Genomic DNA, 8,743 nt, shown 5'->3' on the forward strand with positions numbered 1-8,743 from the left:
CCGCAGACATATGGACAGACCAAGAGAGTCAACCAAATTCTGGAGGACATGTTGATAGCTTGTGCACTAGATTATGGATCTAGTTGGGATGATAATTTGCCTTACGCAGAGTTCTCATATAACAAGCCAGTTTGAAGATGGCCCATTTCGAAGCTTTGTACGGAAGGAGGTGTAGGACACCATTGATGTGGGATGAAGTTGGAGACCGTCAATTGTTCGGACCAGATTTAATCAGAGAGTCTCAAGAGAAGGTTAAGTTGATTCGTGATAGACTGAAGGTAGCTCAACCCAGACAGAAGAGTTATGCTGACACTAAACGCAAGGAGGTAGCCTATGAAATCGGAGACAGAGCATATCTCCGTGTGTCACCACTTCGAGGAGTTAAATGGTTTGGAGTCAAAGGAAAGTTAGCCCCAAGATTTGTAGGACCTTATAGAGTTTTGGAACGTATGGGAGAAGTGGCCTACAAGTTGGAGTTAATCGAAGGATTGTCAGGAGTTCATGATGTGTTTCACGTTTCCCAGTTGAAGAATTGCCATGCAGAGATGGCCGATATTCCTCTAAGAGATACAGTGCCCCTAGAAGCAATTCAGTTGGAGAGTGACCTAACCTACGAGGAGAAACCTGTCAAAATTCTCGAGTTTGCCAGCCAAGTTACACGTAGCAAGGTCATCAAGTTTTGCAAAGTCGAGTGGAGCCACCATACCGAGGAAGAAGCCACTTGGGAGCGAGAAGAAGACCTACGGAAAGACCACCCACACCTATTTGCTAGCCAACCCGAATCTTGAGGGTGGGATTCATCTTAAGGGGGGTAGGTTTGTAACATCCCAAATTTTCAATTTGGATGTTAATCATTAGGTCATCATATGCATCCAAATTTTGAGCATTTTTAATTGGTTTATTTGGGCACTTTGATCCAAGAGACCTTAAGCAACTCAAGGACCATATGAGAGAGTTGGAGGTTTTCATAAAATTCCATTTTTTGAATTTTCAAAAATTGGTAAATTGGATCAAGGTGATTTTTATTTGAAATTATTTTTCCAATTATTTCAAAATAAATAAAATAATGAGAGAACATAATATGACTTCTTCAAAATGGAGGAAATAATGGAAATTTAATTTTGAATAAAAAAATATATATATATTTGAATCTTATTTGAGATTTTATTCGGTTAAATTGGGGAAAAATTGCATTTTAGCCCAGAAAAATGTTCACGTGGTCCTAAATATTAGGAGAGGACCGTGAAAATAATTTTAGGAATTTTATTTTTTTATTTTGGATTTTTCTCTATAGCGAAATTATTTTAAAAAATCCTTTCAGACCAAACTGGGCCAAAGGTCCAGCCGGCAAGCTCGTTGCCGCCTTCCCCGCCGTAACCGCGCTGGAGTCTGAGACGGCCACATCGCCGCCGCCCCTTGCCCAAGTCGGACCCCCTGAGGCCCTTTGTATAGCCGTCGCCCCCTCTCCTCCTCAACCCGCCCCGCCGCCCCAAGCTGTGATGCCCCAAGCCGCATGCCGCCGCCGCCCGCTGCCCGCGCCGCCTTGTCGCGTCACCACCTCGCCGCCTCCCACCCCCGCTGACGCCGCCGCACGCCGCCCCGCTACCACGTCGCCTCATCTCGTCTCGTCGGAGCAATGCCGCCGCCACCGCCGCCGGTCTTTTCCCTTGAACCAGTAAAACCGCAAAAACCCGCCCCGGTTTTCTTCGGTTCCATGTATTAGACCGGTTTATTATTTTAGGTTATGTTAAATAGCGAACGTTCACCCGATTCATTCTGTTAACGAACAAATTCATTCATTAGTTTGTGTTAGCGAACGTTCGTTTGTTAGATTTTTCTTTCTAGTTTAATTTTCGGCCAGGGACCCATCCGTAATTATTTTTCATCGTAGATTAGTCCCTGATCTTCAAACCCTCACTATTTTTGCTTGCTTATCCAAACCCACTGAAACCAACGCCAAAATCTTCGTCTTGTTCCCCTCTGTCCAGATAAATAACTTGAACATGATTTTGAAATTTTAAAGTTTGGTTTCAAGTAGATTTGAACTCGAACTTCTTCTGATCGTAGTTTGAGTTTCGTAACTTTGACTCGAGTGATTCTTTTTGCAAATTGAAGCTCTTCACTTCAACTTTTTGTTTAGATCTTTTCTTTTGGTTTTACCTTTGCATATTATGCTTGAGTGCTTATGTATGCTATTGTTTGTTCATGATAGAGTTTTCGGATTGCGAAGCTTGCTACTACGAATCTCTAGGGTTTTTTGATAGTCAGCAAGGCAAGTAACACTTTGATCATATCCATTTTACCCAGTTTTTATGCATTAGTTTTAAACCCTCAAACATTGCATGAGTAGGACTTTGATAACATGTGTGTATTGGGAAGTAGTTGATGAGGTAGGAACCTATTGTCTTATATTCAAAACCCGGGTATTACTGCATTATGATTGCATTACTTTGCTATGCTCATAGACGTGGATTAGTTTGTGAGATTCATGAAAGATGTGAGAGTTATTTAGAACTAAGGGAAACTTAAGGTGGCTACTTAATACACAACTAGGTGGATTAGTTGTGGGCACCTGGGGAATCCAGTGTTGTCCTAGGAGATCCAGGGGTACCCGTGTGATCATCCTATGGAATGCCACCCAGGCTCAAAGGGATCATAAGATTATTCATGCTAGAAACTTCCGTGTGCAGCCGCAAGCCATTATGGGATCTGGCATAGTTGAGTAAGTTGTGGGAATCCTTTCCATGATGGGCTAGCAGATGTAGGGGAATTGTAGGTGTACCAGCGTATCTATCGGTTAAGGTGACCTCTTCGGAAAGACTGTGTCTTGGTCATCCGTTTCTCAAACACCATGTAGTACGAGAAATTAAACGGAGGAGATCGAGTCTTGTGGGGAAAAGTGCACAAACCTCTGTAGAGTGTATAAACTAATCATGGTTAGGTGTGTCCCCGGTTATGGACATCTTGAGTATCTGGTACTTGAATTATTATGTTGATCTCATCACTTTACTTAATGAATTTTTTGGGTTATAAATGTTAATTTGGGATTGAGTTGGGGGATCCTTCTCAATAATTTCATCAAACTTTGTAGTTAAATAAAATATATTCCTTTGTTGTAGGGAAAAATTAGCTTTTTGCAAATGATAATCGTAGAGCCTCCACCAGCCAAATATGCATGTAGTGATAGCTGTTATTTGTTCATTGCTCTATGGTGTTATATTTCCAACATGTTCCATGTGTTGACGTACACGGCTGCAACATATCATGTTGCAGAGTTTTCAAACGAAGAGTAAGGTGCGTTAGTTCATTGTCATGCACTCGGTTTTGCCTTGTAGTTGGATGGACTCAATTATCTTTGAAGCTTCCACAGTTATATATTTTAGATGGCCTTCAGCCATATTATTGTAATAAGTACTCTTTATGAGACACTTGTTGTAATAAGTGTGTGATTGAACTCTGCAATAAATCCTTGAGTACTTTGTGTGTCAGCAATACCGATCCAGGGATGACACTTAAGCAGAGAGACTACGGTCCATTGGGATCGGGTCGCTACACACTCACCTTCTGATATTGAAAAAGATAATGATAATTTTCATGCAGACACTCAAAAACAAATAATAAAGAACTAGACAATGATGTTGAGATAGAACCTGCAGTTGATCTTGATAATCCACAACCCAAGAATACAAGATATGATAAGAGACTTTGTTGCTAGAAAACACGGTAAAGAAAGAGAACCGTGGGTTCAAAAACCTATGCCCTTTCCACCTAAGTCAACTAAAAAGAATGATGATGAAGAATTTGAATGCTTTGATGAAATGCTGAGGCCAGTCTTTTTGCGTACTCGCTTGACTGATATCTTGAAAATGCCTCCTTATGCAAAGTACATGAAATACATCATCACCAATAAGAGAAAAATATTGGAAGCTGAAATCTCCACCATGCTTGCTAATTATACTTTTAAAGATGGAGTACCTAAAAAACTTAGAGATCCGGGAATACCAACTATACCTTGCTCCATCAAAGGAAATTATGTGAAAACAACTTTATGTGATTTGGTAGCTGGTGTTAGTGTTATGCCTTTCTCTTTATATAAAAGACTTGATTTGAATAAACTTGCACCTACTGAAATATCTTTGCAAATGGCTGATAAGCCAACTGCCATACCTATCGGTATTTGTGAGGATGTGCCCGTTGTTGTTGCTAATGTTACTATTTTGACTGACTTTGTTATACTTGAGATGCCCGAGGACGACAACATGTCGATTATCCTTGGTAGACCCTTCTTGAATACTGCAGGGGCTGTTATTGATTGCAATAAAAGCAAGGTCACTTTTCATATCAATGGTAATGTGCATACGGTGCACTTTCCGAAGAAACAATTCCAAGTGAATGGTATTAATGTTATTGAAAAAACTCTGACAATCACTATTGGAAGTTTTCAACTACCTCTACCTACTGTTAAAAAGAAATGTGAAATGCTTATTGTTGGGGACATTCATATCCCCATTGAGGTAACTTAGTGATTTATGAAAGTTCTTCGGTTTCATGCTAATCGAAGGTGGTTGTTAATAAGACTTGAGAAACCTTATTAATGGATCATTTTTGAGAGGTATGAAGTTGATGGATTTAGTGAGCACTACCTTATTTCCCTACCTTTTGTTTTCTGTTTTTATTAGTTAAATAAAATAAAATGTCATGTTTTGTCTGTTTTCTAATTTTCCCATGCAATAAAAAATGACCCAAAAACAAAAGTTCTCAGAATGCTCTGAAAATTTAATATGATTTTTTTTGAATATCTAAGAATTTTTGGTGCAAATAATATCAGAGGGGGGTGCACCAGGTGGGCAGAACCCACCTGGGCATGCCAGGACCCCCAGGCGCGCCCTGGTGGGTTGTGGTCCCCATGTGGGCCCCCACACTTATCCCTTCATCCCACATAACCACCTACCTCTAGAAAAAATCACCATTGCTCTCTCTCTCTCGTGTTCTTGCTCTCAAACCCACAAATTAATCACCATTGCTCTCTCTCTCTCGTGTTCTTGCTCTCAAACCCACAAATTTCGATCTCTTTGCTCGAAGCTCCATTTCTGAAACTGTTTCGCGGGATTGGTGCTTGGTATGTGACTACTCTATTTGCCAATTAGTTTTTTCTTTAGTGGTTTATATTTTGAATAATTAGTTGCTCCTGGTGCTGTTGTAGATGAGCTTGCATGATAAATTCTTAGAGTTCTAAGTAGTTTGAATGCTTGCTATGGCATCTAGGCATCCCTATGAGTAGTTTCTATCAATCTTGTAAAGTTTTGTTGATAAATTTTTGTCACCCACAAATTTTCAGAAAATTGTACGCGAATATGATGAACCTTTTTGGAAGGAGTTCTTCGAGGAGGAGATCCTCGGAGGCATCTTCTAGTGACAGCTCCGTTCGTTGGTCTTATGTTGAACCAAGTGAAAGTTCCATACGAGATGCCGCCACCAAAACATGCCTATGGTCGTGCAATGATTAGATGGTGTGTGTGGGCATTAAGGAGGAATTTGAGCAATATGTTCACAATGCTGGTCTCGGTCCCTACATTTCAGATAAGTGCAATCAACACCACACTCTCACTGAATCATTTGTCAAAGGATTTAAATTCCACCCTAGTGAGTCTGGGGTGTCATTTAAACTGTATGAAAACCCATTTACCATATCTTTAGAGAGATTTGCTCACCACTGCAAAATCCCATTTTGGGGTTTGCTTGACGAACCACCAAGATCTGAGTTCCAAACATTTTTACTAGCCTTTGCTATGGTGAGACTAGGGGAGTGACCCAAGGTAGAATAAAGAGCATTCATTTTCCCGCAATTCAGTACTTTGCATTATTTAATGGAAAATATATTGTAGGCAAACAAGATTGTAGTACACTTTATGCTCCAGACTTGAGCCTCATATGCACCGCTCTCACCGATGACAGAAGTTATAATATTGGAGCGATTGTTGCACGTAGATTGCAACACAACGCTAATAGTGGTTATTTCTATGGTGGAATTTATGCCACACGTTTAGCAAGAGAGTTGGGCGTTTCAGCTTTGCCCTATGATCCTATTTTACCCACACAGTATTTAGACTTTGATGCTATGAAACGTCATAAGATCCTTAAAGGTGATCCCCATAATTTCACCTATAAATTGTTGTTTAATCAAAGTTCCATGGTGTGCACATATTTGCCTGCGCCTGCTCTCTTTGATTTTCACAGTAAGAGAAGATATTTTGTTCTTGAGAGCGAGGCCCGAGCTCATAGCATGGTGGTTGTGGCCGCACGGCAGGCTGAGGCATCCGCACCGAGAGCCTCCGTGAGCTATCACCCCGACCACTATGCAGGCTACTGACTGATTACCAAGTTAGGCCAAAAGCCTAAGCTTGGGGGAGTACGTATTTCCACCGACATTGCATTCATGTTCAGACATTTCATTCCAGTTGTCGGTGGCCACACTTTTTCATTGTATTATCCATGTTAAATTCATTTTCTCGCTTCCTTCTTGTGTGTTTGAAAAACTTTAAGAAAATCCAAAAAATATTTCCTGCTTCTTTTTGTTTTTCTTTCTAGAGTAGTTAGCTATAGCACTAAAAAGAGCCCAAAAAGATTTCCTTGTTCTTCTTTTGCTCGTTGGGAGCTTTCTCGTGTAAATAGCTTTTCTTGTTTTTGTTTTTCCCTTTTATTTGCTTGATCAAGAAAACCAAAAACTCCAAAAATATTTCAGTGTGTTTCTTTGAATTACTTTTCTTTTTATTGAGTCATACCGAGGAGAAGACCATGATGAAAATGTTGAGTGGCTCTCATATGTATTATTGTTAATCTAACGAAGAGCCCATTTTACCTTGTCTTCTCCTGTTGAATAAAATGTTTGCAGATTCCAGCTTAGTCCATGGCACTCTTGCACTATTATCATTTTCATATCGTTCATTCATGCAAGTGAAAGGCAATAATGACGATATTTGATGAACTGGCCGTGGCAGAGAGAAACGGGTATGAACTCGACTTGTTTTGTTTTGTAAATATGTTTAACCTAGTATCCATGATTCAACTCATTATGATTAAACATGTTTGCAATGACAATTAGAGATTATAGTTTCTCATGCCATGCATAAGTATCTAGGAGTGGATAATGATTTATCTTGGATGTCAACATTGCACTAAAATGATTGTGATGTGGTATGATGATATGGTATCCTGCTCTGAATGTTCAAGTGGCTTGACTTGGCACGTGTTCATGCATGTAGTTGAATCAAAACCAACATAGCCTCTATGATATTTATATTCATGGTGTTCATATCCTACTCATGCTAGTGTCCAATGTTACGTATGCATAATGCATGTTCATGACTGTTGTTGCTCTCTAGCTGGCCCCTTCTCAACCTACTTGCTAGCCTTCGCCTGTACTAAGTGGGAATTCTGCTTGTGCATCATAAATCTTGAACCCAAGTAATTCCAGATGAGTCCACCATACCTACTTATATGCGGCATTACCCTGCCGTCCTAAGTAAATTTGCATGTGCCATGTCTAAAAACTTCAAATAAATATCCTTTTGTGTGCCTGGATTGTTCATGGAACGACAGGAGGTAGTCGGTATCTTCCATTCTAAGCGGATTATTCTCAGGACGAGTGTTTAATCACTCGCCATTGCACGAGAAAGGGGCTGTAATAGGGATTCCCAGTCCCAAACTGCAAACAGAAAAAAGCTTACAACTAATCAAACAAAAACTCCTACGGAGTCATAACCTTTACTTCACCGCTTGAGAACCACTACTAATGTGTTTAGCATGGAAGATATTGATAAATAATGGTCGTGAAGTAAACAAGAAGGGTGCATTTCTCAAAATATCATTTACCTCTGTTTAAAAACTTGAGCTCTGGCACCGCTGCAAATCACGGCTTCCCTCTGTGATAGGACTATCTATTTACTTTTATGTTGTGTCATCACCTTCTAAAATAAGTGCAAGAACACGAGAGCACTTTCGTCATGCTTATGCATTGTATGTAGCTTATGTTGGGTAAATCATGATTGGATCTTTTCTACCATGAATTACAATGTTTAGTCACTGCTTGAACTTTGGAGGTGCTCTGCATTTATGTTTTGCGGTCTCAGAAAGGGCGAACGAGATACCACTATTGTCATATTGTATCATGGTTGTTTTGATAACGTGTTGTTGTTTGAGATATCTTATTGTTGCTTGCTAGCTGATTATGTCATTGATATGAGTTAATATAATTTTTAAGAGTTATTGTCGACATGGTTAGTTATAATATTGGCTAAAAACCTGGATGTTGTTTAAGCTTATTTATGCAAACAAGAGCAAAAGAGTTCGTAAAAGTTTTTCTATTTCACTTTAAGTTTATCAACTGAATTGCTTGAGGACAAGCAAAGGTTTAAGCTTGGGGGAGTTGATACGTCTCCGTCGTATCTACTTTTCCTGACGCTTTTCCTCTTGTTTTGGACTCTAATTTGCATGATTTGAATGAAATTAACCTGGACTGACGCTGCTTTCAACAAAACTACCATGCTGTTGTTTTTGTGCAGAAATAAAAGTTCTCAGAATGGAATGAAACTTTGAGAGGATTTTTTATATAATAAAAGAGAATTTCTGGAGCCAAGAACCACCGGAGGGGGCATATGGGTGGGCACAACCCACCAGGGCGCCCCCCCTCCAGGCGCGCCCCGGTGGGTTGTCCCCACCTGGTGGCTCCGCAGACCCTAAAACC

This window comes from Triticum dicoccoides, chromosome 7A (assembly GCF_002162155.2).
Source record: "Triticum dicoccoides isolate Atlit2015 ecotype Zavitan chromosome 7A, WEW_v2.0, whole genome shotgun sequence".
Lineage (NCBI taxonomy): Eukaryota > Viridiplantae > Streptophyta > Magnoliopsida > Poales > Poaceae > Triticum > Triticum dicoccoides.